The following is a 19,372-nucleotide window of genomic DNA, read 5'->3' as shown; positions in this document are numbered from 1 at the left end:
AAGAACTCAAGAAACTAGACACTAAAACTCTAATTAACCCTATTAAAAATTGGGGTACAGATCTGAACAGAGAATTCACAACAGATGAATTTCGAATGGCCAGAAGACACTTAAGGTCATGCTCAACTTCCTTAGCGATCAGGGAAATGCAAATCAAAACCACTTTGAGATACCATCTTACACCTGTCAGAATAGCTAAAGTCAAAATCAAAAATGATAGCCTATGCTGGAGAGGATGTGGAATGAGGGGAAAACTCATCCATTGTTGGTGGGAATGCAAACTTGTGCAGCCATTTTGGAAATCCGTGTGGCGGTTTCTCAGGAAACTGGGAGTCAACCTCCCTCAGGACCCAGCAATTCCACTCTTGGGAATATACCCAAGAGATGCCCTACCATACTACAAAAGTATTTGTTCAACTATATTCATAGCTGCACTATTTGTAATAGCCAGAACCTGGAAACAACCTAGGTGCCCCTCCACAGAAGAATGGTTAAAGAAGGTGTGGAACATATATACATTAGAGTTTTACTCAGTGGTAAAGAACAATGACATCTTGAATTTTGCATGCAAATGGATGAAAATAGAAAACCCTTTACTGAGTGAGGTAAGCCAGACCCGAAAAGAGGAATATGGTATGTACTCACTCATAAGTGGATTCTAGCCATAGTTAAAGGTCTTTGAGTCTATAATTTGTGATCCTAGAGAAGCTAAATAAGAAGGTGAACCTGAAGCAAATTTATATAGCTATTTTCCTGGATAATAGAACTAGGCATGATTGCCAAGCAATCTCGGGTGCATGGGGGGTGGGGGATGGAAGTAAGGGAAGATAGTTAGGGAGAAGGGAAAGGGTGAGAATTGGGGATGGCTTGGGGGAATGGGAGGGGGGAGAGAGGAAGGATGGTTATGGGAGCAGGGAAGTTTATATTGCAACTAAGGGAGCCATTCTAGGGTTTGCAAGAGACTTGATTCTGGAGGGGTTCCCAGTAAAAATTAAATAAAAAATAAACAAATAAATAAAAAGAAAAATAAAAAAAAAGAAAAAGAAAACGCTTTACTGAGTCAGGTAAGCCAGACCCAAAAAGAGGAATAAGGTATGTATTCTCTCATAAGTGGATTCTAGCCATATTTAAAGGTCTTTAAGCCTAGTATTCGTGATCCTAGAGAAGCTAAATAAGAAGGTGAACATGAAGAAAATTCAGGTAGTTTTCCTTCTGGAGATTGGAAATAGATAAGAGTCCCAGGTAACCTCGGGTGCATGGGGGGTGGGAGGGTAGTTGGAAGGGGAGAGGGTTAGAGAGAAGGGAGCAGGGGAAAATGGGGAATGCTCGGGGGACTGGGAGGGAGGAAGGATAGATATGGGTTCAGGGAAGAATATATCTCAACTATGGAAGTCAGTTTAGGGTTTACTAGAGCCTTGATTGTAAATGGGATCCCAGGTCCAAGGAGAGATCCCCAGATTGTTCTCTGGACAGAGGAGAGGGTACCTGAACTGGCCTTGGCCCATAACCATACTGATGAATATTCTGCTTATCATCATAGATCCTTCATCTGGCAATGGATGGAGATAGAGACGGGGACCCACGTTGGAACATTGGCCTTAACTCCCTAGGTCCAAGCGAGAAGCAGAAGGAAGAAGAACGTGAGCAGGGAGGGCAAGATTAGAGGGAACCTTCATCATGGATGGCGATGCAGCCGGAGTCCCACATTGGAGCACCGGACTGAGCCCCTCAAGGTCCAGAGGAGGAGCAGAAGGAGGAAGAACATGAAAAAGGAAATCAGGACCGCAAGGGGAGCGATCACCCACTGACACAAGGGGACTGATCTAATGAGAGTTCACCAAGGCCAGTTAGACTAGAACTGAACAAGCATGTGATCCAACCAGATTCTCTGAATGTGACTGGATTCTCTGAATGTGGCTTGCCCGGAGTCTTTCTGAAAAGCCATTGACAATGACACTGGGACTTGTTTCCTCTGCATATACTGGATTTTTGGGGATCCAGTCTGTTTGGATACTCACCTTCCTGGACCTGGAGGGAGCAGGGAGGAACTTGAACTACCCACAGGGCAGGAAACGCTGACTGCTCTTAGGGATGGAGAGGGAAGAGGAGAAGAAGTGGGCGGAGTGGGAGGGTGTTGGGAGGAGGGGCGAAAATGGAAACTTTCATATTTTAATAAAAAAAACAAAAAAGCAAAAAAACCCAAAAAAATATAAAATAAAAAAAGAAATAGAAATCTGCCATTTTACCTGTCAGCCGCCAGATGGGGATGTCTCCGAGTCGCGACTGGAACCACTGTATGCCTCATGACAAATCCCGTTTTAAAATCTGCTCTGTTATTTGTTTAAAAACTGGGGAAAATGAGTCAATTGAGAGGTCAGATGTACACAGAGTGTTAATCCAGAGGCCAGGCACAGAGCACAAAATGTCAGAGAGCTTCTATTGGTCAATAAACAAGGCAGCCTGGCCTACCCCAGCTGGGCTCTCCTGCCCTGCTGCTCTGTTCAACCCGATGAAGAGGGTTGTGACACAGCCACTGCGCTGTTGCTAAAGAGGCCTAGTGTTTTGGGCCCTGTGTCCCTATGCTGGGATTAAGGATCAAGCTGCTTCCAGCGCTCCCAATCAGTTATAGTGGATGGCGGGGATTTCAAACAGTGTTGCTAGAACTTCAAAGGGAGCTTGTGCTGTGAGCTCTGTGACTCACGTTGCAAGGGAAAAGTTAAAAATCCATGCAGAACAGATCAAAGTAGGCCGGCAGAGACTGTCCTAACCTGTGTATCCCAGGAGGCATGGAGGTTATGGCTGAGGGAGAGTTGGTGCCAAGCCTAGCTGGCCAAGTCGAGCTGGAAGCAGGCTGCCAAGCCAGAGGCTGACAGCTGAGCGCGCGGGGGGGGGGGGGGGGGGGGGGGGGGGTCTTAAAGCAAATGCTGGGCGCCAAATAATGACGAATCAATCCCACATCAGTTAGGTTTTAAAGGGGATTTTTATTTTGGGGGGTAACACTTACATATGCACAAACTGTCAGGAAAGGAGCCTAGTCACTGGAGCGGGAGCCGGAACCAAGAGGCCGAGCCGAGACTTGCCGCTCTTTTTTAAAGAGAAATATACCATGCCCCAGTGGGCTGGTATTTCAGCGGCTATTGGCTGAAGGAACGGAAGGCACTCTTGCAGCACCATGGGCTCGTACTTCAGTGACTATTGGCTGAAGGAGCAGAAGGTACTCCTGCAGCAGGCAAGAGTAAAATGATTTTAGAAGATTGAAGAATTTATTGAAATTGATGAGCAAAGACGGAAGGTACAAGGAGAGTACTTAGCCTCATCAGTATGTGCCAGAAACCAGGGTGACTTACACAGAGTTTCAACTACATGTTCAATAATTTCCTTGAAAAGACCATCTGGCACAAAGTACTCTAGATATTCAAAGAATATGCATGGGAACCAATACATATGAGCTATCTAAAAGAAATAAACAAGCAATAGATTTTTTATGGGCTACATTAACCATTTGTTGGTAAATGGTGAAAATGTGGGCTACAAGCACTAAGGTTACCCTACATGTTTGGTTTCAGTTAATCTCAGCAGTCTTAGAAAGTGGACCTCAACTGCCTCAGAAGTGTTATTTGAGAGAATGGGCAAAATTTTTAGAGCAACAGGAGAAAGCAAAAGGATTTGAGATTTCCCATTATCAAATTCTTGGTTAGGGCCATTACTCTGATTCTTAGGAACAGGCATGCTATGACAAACACACCTTGTCCCTATGTACTACAGCAGCTTTAAATGCATAAGGCATGATTCAGCAACCAGGAAAGAGGACTGAGTCATATATTAAGGTCAAAATGGGCCCAGATAATTGTGGAAGAATTTAAGAAGGGATTGTACACATGGAATTCCTAGAAATAATGTCTAGAAGGACTCAGCTTTCTAGTATATGTAGAAGGTAGGGAAAAGACTGATATTGGATTAATAAATGTGCGTAGACAAGAGACAGACAAAGCAACTCGATACCACTGAATAACTCCTTGGGGGGGCCTCTTAAAGTTCCCAATGTCAATCAAGGTCCATTGATTCCCAGTCACTATGGAGAAAATGGCTTACCAGGAAAATGGAATAATTCAGTGCCTACTGGGAAAAAAAAATTGTATGATGGAATAGACCTGAAGGATGAGTCAAAAACTTCAGTAGAAAGTAGGAAACGTATATTTTGGTATACTTCTATAAATAATCAAAGACTAAAACTAAAAGTTTGTATAAATGACATTGTAATTGAGGGATTACTAGACACAGATACTGATGTGACTACCATTACTCCAAAATTTTGGCATCTAGATTGGTCTCTTCAAGAGGCAGATATTCAATTCATAGGAATTGAACCCCTATTTCAAGTAAAACACACCATGTGGTGGGTTGAAGCATAGGTCCAGAAAGACAGAAAGGAAGGATGAAACCATATACAGTTAATATTTAGTGAATTTATGGAGTCGTGACCTATTGCAGCAATGGAATACCCAGGTTAACATTCATGCTGTCTCCAAAACTTATCTTTCTGGGGAGGATATTATAAGATATTATAAACAAAAGACACCAACTATTCAGGCTGTACAATAACGCAAAGCAACTAGCAAGCCTTCAGAGGTACTAATAGCCTTGCCTTTGAAATGGTTAACTGAGAAACTCATATGAGTTAAACAATGGACTTTAATGGGTGACAAACTACAGGCTTAAAAACTGCTGGTAGGCAGGCAGGGGCACCTCTGACCAGCGAGGGGCTCTGTTCCTGTGGAGGGGTAAGTGTATTGTTCCTGACCGCCACACACGGCCGGTTAGGGAACACACAATACTCCCGCCACCCTTATCTCCCTGACTACTCCAAAGGGACAGCTTCCCCAGCTAACCCCTCTCTCCTGCAACGCCATCCCAGCTTTCTGCCTGGAACCCATCCCCTCCCCCCTCCTTTTTTCGGGGCTTAAATTCCTCCATCTCAGCCGGGGTGGGCACCGCGGGCCAGGTTAGGCGGTGAGTGCAAAGGGGCTGGAGTCCCTTTGTTCCAAAAGCCGGCCTGCAGCAAGCCAAGACTGCAGGCAGGGGCACCTCTGACCAGCGAGGGGCTCTGTTCCTGTGGAGGGGTAAGTGTATTGTTCCTGACCACCACACAAGGCCGGTTAGGGAACACACAATACTCCCGCCACCCTTATCTCCCTGACTACTCCAAAGGGGCAGCTTCCCCAGCTAATCCCTCTCTCCTGCATCTCAGCCGGGGTGGGCACCACGGGACGTACAGGCGGTGAATGCAAAGGGACGGAAATCCCTTTGTTCTAAAGCCTGCCTGCAGCAACCTAAGGCTGCAGGCAAAGTGATTCCTGGATAGCAAGGGGCATTAATCCAGTAGTAAAGACCCAGCGGAGGGAAGAGCCATTGGAGAGCATCTGAAGGAAGAGATGGGCAGGCGCCAAGGCAAGAATTCCTCCAACATTCTGAAAAACAACACGAAAACACCAGATCCCAGCAATCTTATGACAGAAGGACTTGAACACCCGATACCGGAAGAAGTGGAAAACAGTGTCATTATAAAAGCAATAGAGTCTCTTAAACAGGGTATGAATAACTCACTTAAAGAAATAGAAGAGAAATATAACAAAAAGATGGAAGAAATGAGTAAAGAAATGGAAGACAAATATAACAAAAAGTTTGAAGAAATAAGTAAATTCGTAAATGATACCCTGGGAAACCAAGAAAAAACAATCAAACAGGTAATGGAATCAGTTCAAGAATTGAAAACTGAAATGGAGGCAGTGAAGAAAACACAAACCGAGGACCGGCTGGATATGGAAAATCTAGGTAAACAAACAGAGACTTCAGGAACAAGCATAACCAATAGAATACAAGAGATAGAAGAACGAATCTCAGATTATGAAGACACCATAGAGAAAATAAATGCCCTGACCAAAGAAAACAGCAAATCCAACAAATTCTCATCAAAAAACATTCAGGAAATATGGGACATAATAAAAAAAACCAAATCTAAGAATAATAGGAGTAGAAGAAGGAGAAGAATTGCAGACCAAAGGTCCAGAAAATATATTCAACAAAATTATAGAAGAAAACTTTCCCATCCTAAAGAGTGATATTCCTATGAAGGTGCAAGAAGCATACAGAACACCGAATAGACTGGATCAGAAAAAAACATCCCCTCGCCATATAATAATCAAAACACAAAGCATTCAGATTAAAGAAAGGATATTAAGAGCTGCAAAGGAAAAAGGTCAAGTAACCTATAAAGGTAAACCTATCAGACTTACACCAGACTTCTCTATAGAAACCATGAAAGCCAGAAGGTCCTGGATAGAGGTACTGCAGAAACTAAGGGACCATGGATGCAAGCCCAGATTAATATACCCAGCCAAGCTTTCATTCACTATCAACGGAGAAAACAAAATATTCCAGGATAAAAACAAATTTAAACAATACGTAACTACTAATCCAGCCCTACAGAGAATATTAGAAGGAAAATTACATCCCAAGGAATCCAACATTGCCAACACTGACTACAATAACTCAGACATCTAGCGACCATTCACTAGCACAACCCAAAGAAGGAAAACACATACACCCTACTACCTAAAAAAAAAAAAAATGACTCGAGTCAACAACCACTGGTCATTAATATCTCTTAATATCAATGGACTCAATTCACCTATAAAGAGGCACAGACTTAGAGATTGGATACGAAAACAGGATCCAACATTCTGCTGTTTACAAGAAACACACCTCAACCACAAAGACAGACACCTACTCAGAGTAAAGGTTTGGGAAAAGGTTTTCCAAGCAAATGGACCTAAGAAACAAGCGGGTGTGGCCATTCTAATATCTAACAAAATCGACTTCAAACTAAAATCAATCAGAAGAGATGGAGATGGACATTTCATACTCATAACAGGAACAACTCATCAGGAAGAAGTCTCAATCCTGAATATCTATGCCCCTAATATAAAGGCACCCACTTATGTAAAACAAACTCTTCTAGAACTCAAGGCAGTCATCAAACCACACACACTAATAGTAGGAGACTTCAACACTCCTCTCTCACCAATGGACAGGTCAATCAGACAGAAACCAAACAGAGAATTAAGAGATTTATTGGAGGTATTGAATCAAATGGACTTAACAGACATCTATAGAACACTCCACCCAAATAGGAAAGAATATACCTTCTTCTCTGCAGTTCATGGAACCTTCTCGAAGATTGACCACATACTCGGTAACAAAGCAAACTTCCACAGATACAAAAAAATATTAGTAACCACATGTGTCTTGTCAGATCACCATGGATTAAAATTAGAATTCAACAACAATGCTAACCCCAGGAAGTCAACAAACTCATGGAAGTTGAACAGTCAACTACTAAATCACCCCTGGGTCAAGGACGAAATTAAGAAAGAAATTAAAGACTTCCTTGAATTTAATGAAAACAAAGACACAACATACTCAAACCTATGGGACACTATGAAAGCAGTGCTAAGAGGAAAGTTCATAGCAATAGGTGCCCAAATAAAGAAAACGGAGAAAGCACACATTGGAGACCTAACAGCACACTTGAAAGCTCTAGAAAAAAAAGAAGCTGATTCACCCAGGAGGAGTAGAAGACTGGAAATAATCAAACTGAGGGCTGAAATCAACAAAATAGAAACAGAGAAAACAATCCAAAGAATCAATGAATCAAAAAGCTGGTTCTTGGAGAAAATCAACAAGATTGACAAACCCCTATCCAAACTAATCAAACGGCAGAGAGAGAACGTGCAAATTAATAGGATCAGAAATGAAAAGGGGGACATAACCACAGACACAGAGGAAATTCAGAGAATCATTAGATCTTACTACGAAAGTTTATATGCCACAAAGTTGGAAAATGTAAAAGAAATGGACATTTTTTTAGATAAGTACCATATACCAAAGTTGAACCAAGAACAGGTGAACAATCTAAATAGACCTGTTAGTCGCGAAGAATTAGAAGCTGTTATCAAAAATCTCCCTACCAAAAAAAGCCCAGGACCAGATGGTTTCAATGCAGAATTCTACCAGAACTTCCAGGAAGAGCTAATACCTATACTCCTTGACGTATTCCACAATATAGAAACAGAAGAGTCATTGCCTAACTCCTTTTATGAAGCTACAGTTACTCTAATACCAAAACCACACAAAGACACAACCAAGAAAGAGAATTACAGGCCAATCTCACTCATGAACATTGACGCGAAAATTCTCAATAAAATACTGGCAAACCGTATCCAAGAGCACATTAGAAAAATTATCCATTATGATCAAGTCGGCTTCATTCCAGAGATGCAGGGCTGGTTCAACATTCGCAAATCTATCAATGTAATCCATCATATAAATAAACTGAAAGAAAAAAACCATATGATCATCTCACTAGATGCTGAAAAAGCATTTGACAAAATTCAACACCCATTTATGATAAAGGTGTTGGAGAGGCTGGGGATACAAGGATCATACCTAAATATAATAAAAGCAATATACAGCAAGCCGACAGCTAACATCAAACTGAATGGAGAGAAACTCAAAGCCTTTCCACTAAAATCAGGAACGCGACAAGGCTGTCCACTCTCTCCATACCTCTTCAATATAGTGCTTGAAGTTCTAGCAATAGCAATAAGACAACATAAGGAGATCAAGGGGATTCGTATTGGAAAGGATGAAGTTAAACTTTCGTTATTTGCTGACGATATGATAGTTTACATAAGTGACCCCAAAAACTCTACCAAAGAACTCCTACAGCTGATAAACACCTTTAGTAACGTGGCAGGATACAAGATCAACTCCAAAAAATCAGTGGCCTTCCTATACACAAAGGATAAAGAAGCAGAGAGGGAAATCAGAGAAACATCACCTTTCATGATAGCCACAAATAGCATAAAATATCTTGGGGTTACTCTAACCAAGGAAGTGAAAGACCTATTTGACAAAAACTTTAAGTCGTTGAAGAAAGAAATTGAGGAGGATACCAGAAAATGGAAAGACATCCCCTGCTCTTGGATTGGGAGAATCAACATAGTAAAAATGGCAATTCTACCAAAAGCAATCTATAGATTCAATGCAATCCCCATCAAAATCCCATCAAACTTCTTCACAGACCTTGAGAGAACAATAATCAAGTTTATATGGCAAAACAAAAAACCCAGGATAGCCAAAACAATCTTATACAATAAAGGAACTTCAGGAGGCATTACCATCCCTGACTTCAAACTCTATTATAGAGCTACAGTATTGAAAACAGCTTGGTATTGGCATAAGAACAGAGAAATCGACCTTTGGAATCGAATAGAAGACCCGGATATTAACCCACAAACCTATGAGCACCTAATTTTTGACAAGGGAGCTAAAGGTATACAATGGAGGAAGGAAAGCATCTTTAACAAATGGTGCTGGCATAACTGGATGTCAACCTGTAAAAAAATGAAAGTAGATCCATATCTTTCACCATGCACAAAAATCAAGTCCAAATGGATTAAAGACATCAACATTAATCCGTCCACTTTGAACCTAATAGAAGAGAAAGTGGGAAGTAGTCTACAAGATATAGGCACAGGAGCCCTCTTCCTAAGTAGGACCCCAGCAGCACAGACAATAAGAGAAACAATGAATAAATGGGATCTACTGAAACTGAGAAGCTTCTGTAAAGCAAAGGACACTGTCAGTAATAAAAAAGGCTACCTTCTGACTGGGAGAAGATCTTCACCAACCCCTCATCAGACAAAGGTCTGATCTCCAGAATATACAAAGAACTCAAGAAACTAGGCACTAAAACTCTAATTAACCCAATTAAAAAATGGGGTACTGATCTGAACAGAGAATTCACAACAGATGAACTTCGAATGGCCAGAAGACACTTAAGGTCATGCTCAACCTCCTTAGCGATCAGGGAAATGCAAATCAAAACCACTTTGAGGTATCATCTTACACCTGTCAGAATAGCTAAAGTTAAAAACACCAATGATAGCCTATGCTGGAGGGGATGTGGAATGAGGGGAACACTCATCCATTGTTGGTGGGAATGCAAACTTGTGCAGCCACTTTGGAAATCAGTGTGGCGGTTTCTCAGGAAACTGGGAGTCAACCTCTCTCAGGACCCAGCAATTCCTCTCTTGGGAATATACCCTAGAGATGCCCAAACATACTACAAAAGCGTTTGTTCAACTATGTTCATAGCAGCACTATTTGTAATAGCCAGAACCTGGAAACAGCCTAGGTGCCCCTCAATAGAAGAATGGTTAAAAAAGGTGTGGAACATATACACATTAGAGTTTTACTCAGCGGTAAAAAATAATGACATCTTGAATTTTGCATGCAAATGGATGGACATAGAAAACGCTTTACTGAGTGAGGTAAGCCAGACCCAAAAAGAGGAACACGGTATGTATTCACTCATAAGTGGATTCTAACCATAATTAAAGGTCTTTGAGCCTATTATTCGTGATCCTAGAGAAGCTAAATAAGAAGACGAACCTGATGAAGATTATTTACCTATCCGCCAGGAGGTAGGAAATAGTCAAGAGTCCCAGGTAACCTTGGGTGCACGGGGGGGGGGGGGTAGGGTGGGGTGGTGGGAGGGTTGTTGGAAGGGGAGAGGGTTAGAGAGAAGGGAGCAGGGGAGGAATGGAGAAAGCTCGGTTGACCGGGATGGGGGGAAGGGAGGAAGGATGAATGTGGGATCAGGGAAGAATATATTTCAACTAAGGGAGTCATATTAGAGTTTACAGGAAACTTGATTATATATGGGATCCCAGGTCCAAGGAGAGATCCCCAGATTGTTCTCTGGACAGAGGAGGGGGTGCCTGAACCGGCCTTGTCCCGTGACCATACTGATGAATATTTTGCTTATCACCATAGATCCCTCACCTGGCGTTGGATGACGATACAGATGGAGGCCTGCGTTGGAGCACCGAACTGAGCCCCCCAAGTTCCAAACGAGGAGCAAAAGGAGGAAGAAAATGACGAAGGACTGCGAGGGATACTATCACCCACTGATACAAGGGGTCGGATCTAATGAGAGTTTACCAAGGCCAGATGGACCGTGACTGAACGAGCATGTGATCCATCCAGATTCTCTGAATGTGGCTGGATTTTCTGAATGTGGCTGGCCTGCAGTCTTTCCGAGAAGCCATTGACAATGACACTGGGACTGGTTTCCTCTGCATAGACTGGATTTTTGGGATCCAGTCTGTTTGGATGCTCACCTTCCTGGACCTGGAGTGAGGGGGGAGGAACTTGGACTTCCCACAGGGCAGGAGACCCTGACTGCCCTTGGGGACAAAGAGGGAGGAGGAGAGGGAGGGGGGGAGTGGGAGGGCGTTGGGAGGAGGGGCGTAAATGGAAACTTTTTATAATTTAATAAAATTACAAAAAAAAAAAAAAAAAAAAAACTGCTGGTACACGAACAAATATATGTCTAGCATATTGAAGTATAAACCTGCCCTTAGAATTCTTCTGTATTTGTTGTTAAAAAGAAATCTGGAAAATGAATAATGATGACAAATCTAAAACATGTCAATAATATTATCCTACATATGGATCTTCTAGAATCTGGAATTCTCTGCCTTTTCTATTACCAAAGGAATGGCCTCTTATAGTTATTGATTTAAAAGATTGTTTCTTCACTATACCTTTACAAGAATAGGATAGAGAAAAGTTTGCTTTCACAGTGCCTACTTATAATAATTTTCAGCCTACCAGGAGATACCAGTGGACTGTTCTCCCTCAGGGATGTAACATGAGGGCCTGCTTGTTGGGGGTTACTGTCCTGCCCAGTTCCCATAGCTGGTAACCCCTCAAAGAAATTACACAGAGGTCAGTCTATATTAATAACAAACTGATTAGCTCATTAGCTTAGGCTTCTTATTAAGTCTTATAACTTATATTAACTCATTATTTTAGTATATGTTAGCCAAATGACTCAGTGCCTTTTTCAGCAGAGCAGATCATGTCCTGCTTTTTCCGTGATCTGGGCAGGACTGGGGATAGAGCTTTTTCTTCCCAGAATACTCCTTTTCTCATTGTTCCACCTCTATTTACTGTCTGGTTTTCCCATCTATACTTCCTTCCTGACTATTGACCAATCATCATTTATTTAAAACATGATTGACAGAATGTAAACAATTCTCTCACACCACTACACCCCCTTTTTAAAAAACAAAGGAAAATATCCATAGTCCATTTTTTTGGGAATGTGAGCGTAGTATTCCAGGCTACTTCTGGCTGGTTGGGGGTGCTGATAACCTTATGGGTACCTAAAGAAAATTTAGAATTATGATCAATTCCTGACTGGACTATCCTGTAAGTCTTGATCATCTCAAGCAGCAGTCATGAATCTGTTCTGGATGTAGAACTCTGACATCTGGGCCATCTATTTTTGTCGGAGATTTCTCAGGTGGTCTTCCTTGACCACACCTGATTTTTCTTAACTCAGAATGAATCTACAACCTCTCATTTCCTGTGGAAACCAAAGAAAACCTCTTCTCCAAAGTAACATACCTTTTGACTTCAATTTTGAAGTCAAAGTATCTTCAAAATACCTATCGTGGATTAATTCAGTGACATTTATAAGCAAATATCTCTTAGCAGCTGTTGCTCCTTCCTCAGAATTCAAATAACTCAAAGAGAGCATAATAACATACAGTATCCAGATTCTCTGTGTGTTTTCTATCTTTACATGGCTTTATTTTAAACTGTATTTCTTTTATTTTTAATTTTTAGCTTCTTGAGACAGGGTTTCTATATGTCTTCATTCTGGAACTCACCCTGTAGACCAGGCTGTCCTTGAATTCACCTGCCTCTACCTCCCCAGTGTTGGGATTAAAGGTGTGTACCACCACACCCAACTACTCTCTTTCTTTCTTTTTGATTTTAAAAACTTTAACCTTTTTTCAAGCCTTCATATATTTTTAACACACTGTAAACCATTTAGAGGTTTTCTTCGTTTTTGAATCATTCTTTATTGTATATCTTTTTCTGATCACATGAGTCTTTAATTTATCGAGCAATAAGGGTAGAATTAAAGCCATGGCTTTGACAGCTGGATCTAGCCAATTACTTAGCTTTTTACCATCATGGCTGAGGTACTGGCTAGAGCCATGTTTATTACCACAACTCCATGGAATTTCAAGGCCCCTGCCAGCAAGCAAACTGCAGCAATGTGCTCACAAACCATACTCACATGATCCATAGTTTGACCGCGTGCCTGAAAGAGTAAGAGTTTGCCCTGGCAGAACAGCCCAGAAAGCCAGCATTTTAATACAGCTCAGCTTTTTTTTTTTCCTGCTATGGCTGAAAATCAAAACGCATGTGATCAACTTTTAATCAACACTATTTAAGTGTTTCTTGGCAGGAACTTTTAAAAGAGCTGCAGGGTTTTGTACCTAAAGCTGAGTCATGAAGACTCTCTTAGAAGAGAGCACTTGCTTACCTCGAGCAAGCAGAGCAGACCCGAGAAATTGCTGATACCAAGAAAACATGTTTTACTGTACTCTTCCCCAAGCTTTCTCAGACTTTCTGTGGATGCAGTTAATCCACATGGGCCACATGAGGTCATTCTGTAGCATGTGGGCTGGTTGTTGGGGTTTATGTCCTCAAACCAGGTCCCACAGCCATTTGGCCACAAAGAAAGTCACACAGAGAGTCTATATTAATGATAAACTGATTGGCCCATTAGCTCAGGCTTTGTATCAGCTCTTATAGCTTACATTAACCCATTATTCTTATCTATGTTAGCCACATGGCTTGGGACCTTTTTTGGTGGTGCAGGTCACATCCTGCTTCATTGGTGATCTGCGTAGAACTGAGGAATAATGGGCTTCCTCCTTCCCATTCTCTTGTTCTCATCACTAGTAGTCTACCAAAAAAATATGTATACACCAACCCAGTCACAAAACCTTTCATTTACAATGCTGTTCTACCTGCAAAATACATGAGCCAATCAATGGTTTGTGGGAGTAAACAATCGTGAGTTGACTTAAGGCCTGTTCTATGAGATGGAATTCATGCCTGACATGGTTTGGGGATGAAGAACCAGAGAGTAGATAACACAGAGAACTAGGGTAAAACCAAACACTACTACTCTTAATTTAAAAAAATAATAGTGATAACATGACTCCTAATGATATTTTGCTATACTCACAGATCAGAACCAGTGTTATGAAGAACCAGAAGTACAGGACCCTCAAAATAAACTGAGCAAAGCTCATATTTACTCAAGGACACTGAAGCAATAAACACAGGTTCTTCATGAGTCTACCCCAGGTCTTACACACACACACACACACACACACACACACACACACACACACACACACGTGTATATATATGTGTGTGTGTGTGTGTGTGTGTATATATATATATATATATAAATGGCCTTCAACTTTGTGTTTTTATGGGACTGTTCAGTATGGAAAGTAGTGGCTCTCTGGTTTTTATGCCTTCTCTTTGGAGCTATTTACTTCCTACTGGTTTGCCTAACCTGGCTTCCATGTGATGGCTTTTATTTTATATTATTATATTTTGCTTTGTTAACATTTGTTAAACCTGTCCTCTCTTAGTCTAAGGAAAGACAGAAATAGAGTAGATCCAGAGAGCAGAGAAGGTGGAGAAGAAATAGGAGGAGAAGAGGGAGGGGAAATTGCAGTAAGATATATTGTATTTCCAATAAAAGGTAAAATGAAATTAATACAAAGGAAAAAAAGGAAAAAAGAAATCAGGAAATGGTGCTGCAGAACTTTCTGTACTCTGTTAATCATGTTTTAAATAAATGCTGTTTGGCCAGGTAGGAAGTACAGGGTGGGTCAACCAGACAGAAAGTAGAGGTGGGGCGATAGATCTTTTTAAGACATAAACCAAGTAAAAATTAAAAAGTTACACAGAAAATGTCTCTGAATTAATTATAAAAGAAAAATTAAAATTCATCAAATAGCAGGAATAGACCCAGCAGAGATTATAGTTCCTTTTATTTCTGTTGAAATTAAAAAAAATATGGGAAGACAATTAACCTTGATAAAGAGCTTCTGTTCATTTTTTAGGAGAAATTAATAGCAATTATCCCAAAATTAACAGACAACCTTATAAAGAAATCTACTTGGATTCTTCCCTGAACTGTATGTGATGCACCAATTACTGGACTCTGTACATTTTATACTGGTGCCAATAAACCATGAAGAACAGGTTACAAATCAGAAGAATTAAGTAAAGTGGAACAAAGCTCTTATTAATCTGTCCAAAAGACAGAATTATATGATATTCTCATGGTTCTAAGGAATTTGAAAGAACATCTCAATATAGTTACTGATTTGCAAAATGCAGAAAGAGTTGTCTAATATATTAAAACTGATGAATTTATACCAGGTGATACAGAATTGACTTTATTATTCATACAGAGTCAAGATATAATCAGGAATAGGTTTTTACCATATACATAACAGACATCTAATTTCATATGGGTCTACCAGGTCCTCTAGCACAAGGTAATGAAGAAATGGATCAATTACTGATTGGAAGTGTGTTGAAGGCCTCAGAATTTCATAAGAACCATCATGTCATTATCAAAGATTTAAAGAAAGAGTTTTCTATTACATGGCAACAAGGTAAGGAGATTATAAAGAGATTTCCTACTTGCTCTTTCTATATCCAAAATAAGCAAACACCACTACCTGCAGGGACTAACCCAAAGGGTACTCAAAGGAATGAAATCTGGCAGATGAATGTGTTCTCCACTTCATAGAATTTGGCAAATTAAAATTTGTATACCACACCATTGACACTTAACCAGGTTTTTAATGGGCAACTGCTTTGAACTTAGGAATGGCCATTCAGTATTCACATATTTATTAGAAGTTATGGCCATCATGGGTATACCTGCACAAAGACAGAAAATGTCTAGCATATGTATATAAGAAATTGAAACAGTTTTTTGCTTATTATAATATAAAGCATATTACAAGTATACCAAACAATCCCACAGGTCAGGCAATTATAGAAAGAACTATCAATTTGCTAGACAAACAGAAAGAGATGAAAAAATACCCTCAGAAATAGATTACATAATGCTTTATGAACCTTAAATTTTCTTAATGCTAATGAGAAAAGAACAACAGCACCAGGGAGACATTGGATAATAGAAAAAAAAAAACCTTCTGAATTAAATCAGCCAGTATACTCCAAAGATCTGTTGACCTCACAATTGGAACCAGGTGGTGTTCTATATTGAGGAAGGGGTCTTGCTTTTGTTTCCATGGGAGAAAGTTATGGATATGATAAAAATTAAATAAGATTTACTTTGAAAAAGAGAAACCTCTTGAGAAAGAGAAATGACAGCTCATCCACAGAGGGGACAATCATACATGTGGTATGAAAATCTTAGAAGCGTTGTGGCAGGGTTCTGTTCTTGTCTTTACAGGAAAGTACTCATCTTCAAAGAGTTGAGAGATGTTGGATATCAGGATACCTAAAGATGAAAGCATAGCTATCTAGAAAAAAATCAATAAGCAAAGAGAAATCTGACTTACAATTCTATGTCATCTGCATAGTAAAATATGATTATATGGTCATGTATACATCTTTATTTTAAAATCAGAGCTGGCCTTAGATTTGGACAAAGGCTATCCTCTAAATCCAAGCATGTTGTTAAAAGAAAAGTTTAGAATTTCTGTCCTATGTTAAAAGCCATCTGGTATGGGACAGAAAGAATAGATTTTAAGGTAATATTTTACTTTTCTCCATGCCCATTTTGTCTATGTCATATTTTTTGTTGAATAATGTCTATGTTTTCCACAATGAACAGTAGATTTTCATATAGTAATCTTTGAAGCTTCCAGGAAGAATATGAGGCCCCACAACAGCAACTCCACCTGGTTGATATGGCATCATGCTGCTGATAGTGCTACTATAAGAATGGCTTTTGGGTACCAGTGTGGAAATTATATACCTTCTTACAATGTTCTGGCCAGAACTCCAAATAAGATCTTCAACAAACAAGCAAACAGACAGACAAACAAACAAGCAAACCATCAAAAAGAACCTAACGAATATTCAGAGACCATTTGCAATTATACAAAACAATGATCTTGAAACTTAACCATCATTTTACTTTTATAGGATTACATAGAAAAAAACATCACCCCATGACAGCTGGATACAACTATAGAAGACAATGTGTCCTCTCCCAACAAAATTTATCCTCAGAGTTAGGGACACCATTTCAAGATTGATTACTACTCAAGTAGTGTTGTGGGTAGGGGTGGAAATTATGAAGGGCCAGAGGTCTTAAAAAATGGAAAACTGAATGGGATAATAAGTAGATAAGTGTGAACTTACACTAATAATAATAATATTGAGTAACAGAGTGAATACTTGTGAGCTATTAATTATGGACAATTTATATTGGTATAGATTATTATGTATTGCTACAAGTTCAAATGATATTTTTATATTGAATATATGTATATTTCTGTTTACAATATTTGTACAACTATGCGAAGCTTTTAGTCAGATTGTTTGTATGCATATTTCTACCTCTGTTTAAGACATTGTGTGTATTAATACAATTTTAAGATATATTTATCATATTGTACTACATCTTTCTACCTCTGATTAGAATATTTATACATTGCTTACATTTTGAAGTCATTGTCCTCCTTTACTGCAGAGTTGTTTAAAAGTTGTTTAATATTCTTATATGAAGTCTTAATTGTTAAGTTATATAGGTATTGAGTATTATAGGTCAATAGTAATTCATGTTTGTTATACTTTTCGTAAGACTAATTAGGTTCTTTAGGTATATAGGGATTATAGTCTGCATAGATAGACAGATAACCTCCAAACACTTCAAAGATCTGTAGAACATTACATTTAAATAACTTGGGATTCTGTTGATGTGAAACATAATTGCTCCTGGCAACACCTATCTATTCCTGAGAGAGTGTGAAGCATCAGACATTACTCTTCAAGTTTGTTTTCTTCTGGGCACAATTGGCCTTTGAGCAAGGAACTGCACATACCTCTACTACTGTCAAAGTGCATGATGTCTGGACTGGACAAGCAGGATACAAGAAAAAAGACTGCCAAATCCAGCCATGACAGGGTAAGATGTTTCTGAATATGTTCCTGCCTCTGAAAATGGTCTGTCAGATACTCTAGGCCTTAGCCAAAGATGGTTGTTTCAACATTGCAAATAAGATAATAAGTCTTTGGTGATTATTCAGACAGCCAGTTGTCTCTGTCATCTACTGCATATTTTGGAAGCTGCCTGATTGTACTTCCCGGCTACTCAAGAAATATTATCTCCCTTCTCAGGCCTTTGATAGTGTTGAAGTTTAAATAGTCACAGTTACCATCCTCTTATGAGTTAGCCCATCCATTTTCAATACAAGACTTAGACTTCTTAGGATAGAATGTTTATTCAAACATTTAGCATACATTCCTTAATATTGTTTGTGCTGGTTGTAATTCTAATCTTACAATGGATATCAATTCCTAGTATATATATATATAGTTTTGTATTGGGTTTGTAAATATCTTATTTAAACAAAAGGGGAAGGTACTGTGGGTTCTCCTTCTGCTCTTCTAGCCAATAGCCTTGAAGATACTTGCCTACTTGGGCATGGTTTCTTATATATAAATAAAGCTGTAATTGTGCGCTCACTCTCTTGCTTCTGGCTCTTGCTTCTGGCTGCTAGATTCTGTTTTCCTGTTCTTCATTCATGCAGAGGACTGTGATCTAGGACAGTGATCTATGAGTCTCCACTAAATAAATAATCCTTTATTATACATAATTTTGAACTATTGTGGGATTATTTGTATCTTTCACTATCACATTTTTTAAATTTTAATCAATAAATGTTATCCTATTTTATAACATTTCTCCTTACAGATCTTAACTCATATACACAATCGTGTTGAGAGGGAGACCCAATTTTTCCCATTTGAAGTCCCTACATTTTCCCTTTACAACAATATCCATTGTTCTTGTCACAAATGCAACCATGTTCTTGTTATACATTCCAAGAAAAATGAAAAGAAAAATCTTTTATTTGTAAGTTTTTACTACACCCCATGAACCCTCAGAACATGTACATATATTTTTATTTTATCTTAGTGAAATTTCATTTCATACACCCCTCTCCAAACCTACAGTGGTCCTTCTGTTTATTAATGCCTACCTTAATTGTCCATGTGTCATGACTGCTTTCCCTCAAAGTCAGATGTATCATCATGAAATTTTACTCATTGTACTTTTTATACTTTATAGTGAGTTCCAAACTTTGTAATTATTTTATTAATGTGTACCATTAATTGGACTGTAAACTTCATGGGAATATAT

This window comes from Myodes glareolus, chromosome 3, assembly GCF_982192425.1.
Source record: "Myodes glareolus chromosome 3, mMyoGla1.1, whole genome shotgun sequence".
NCBI classification, from domain to species: domain Eukaryota; kingdom Metazoa; phylum Chordata; class Mammalia; order Rodentia; family Cricetidae; genus Myodes; species Myodes glareolus.
Note: the sequence above shows the minus strand (reverse complement) of the source record.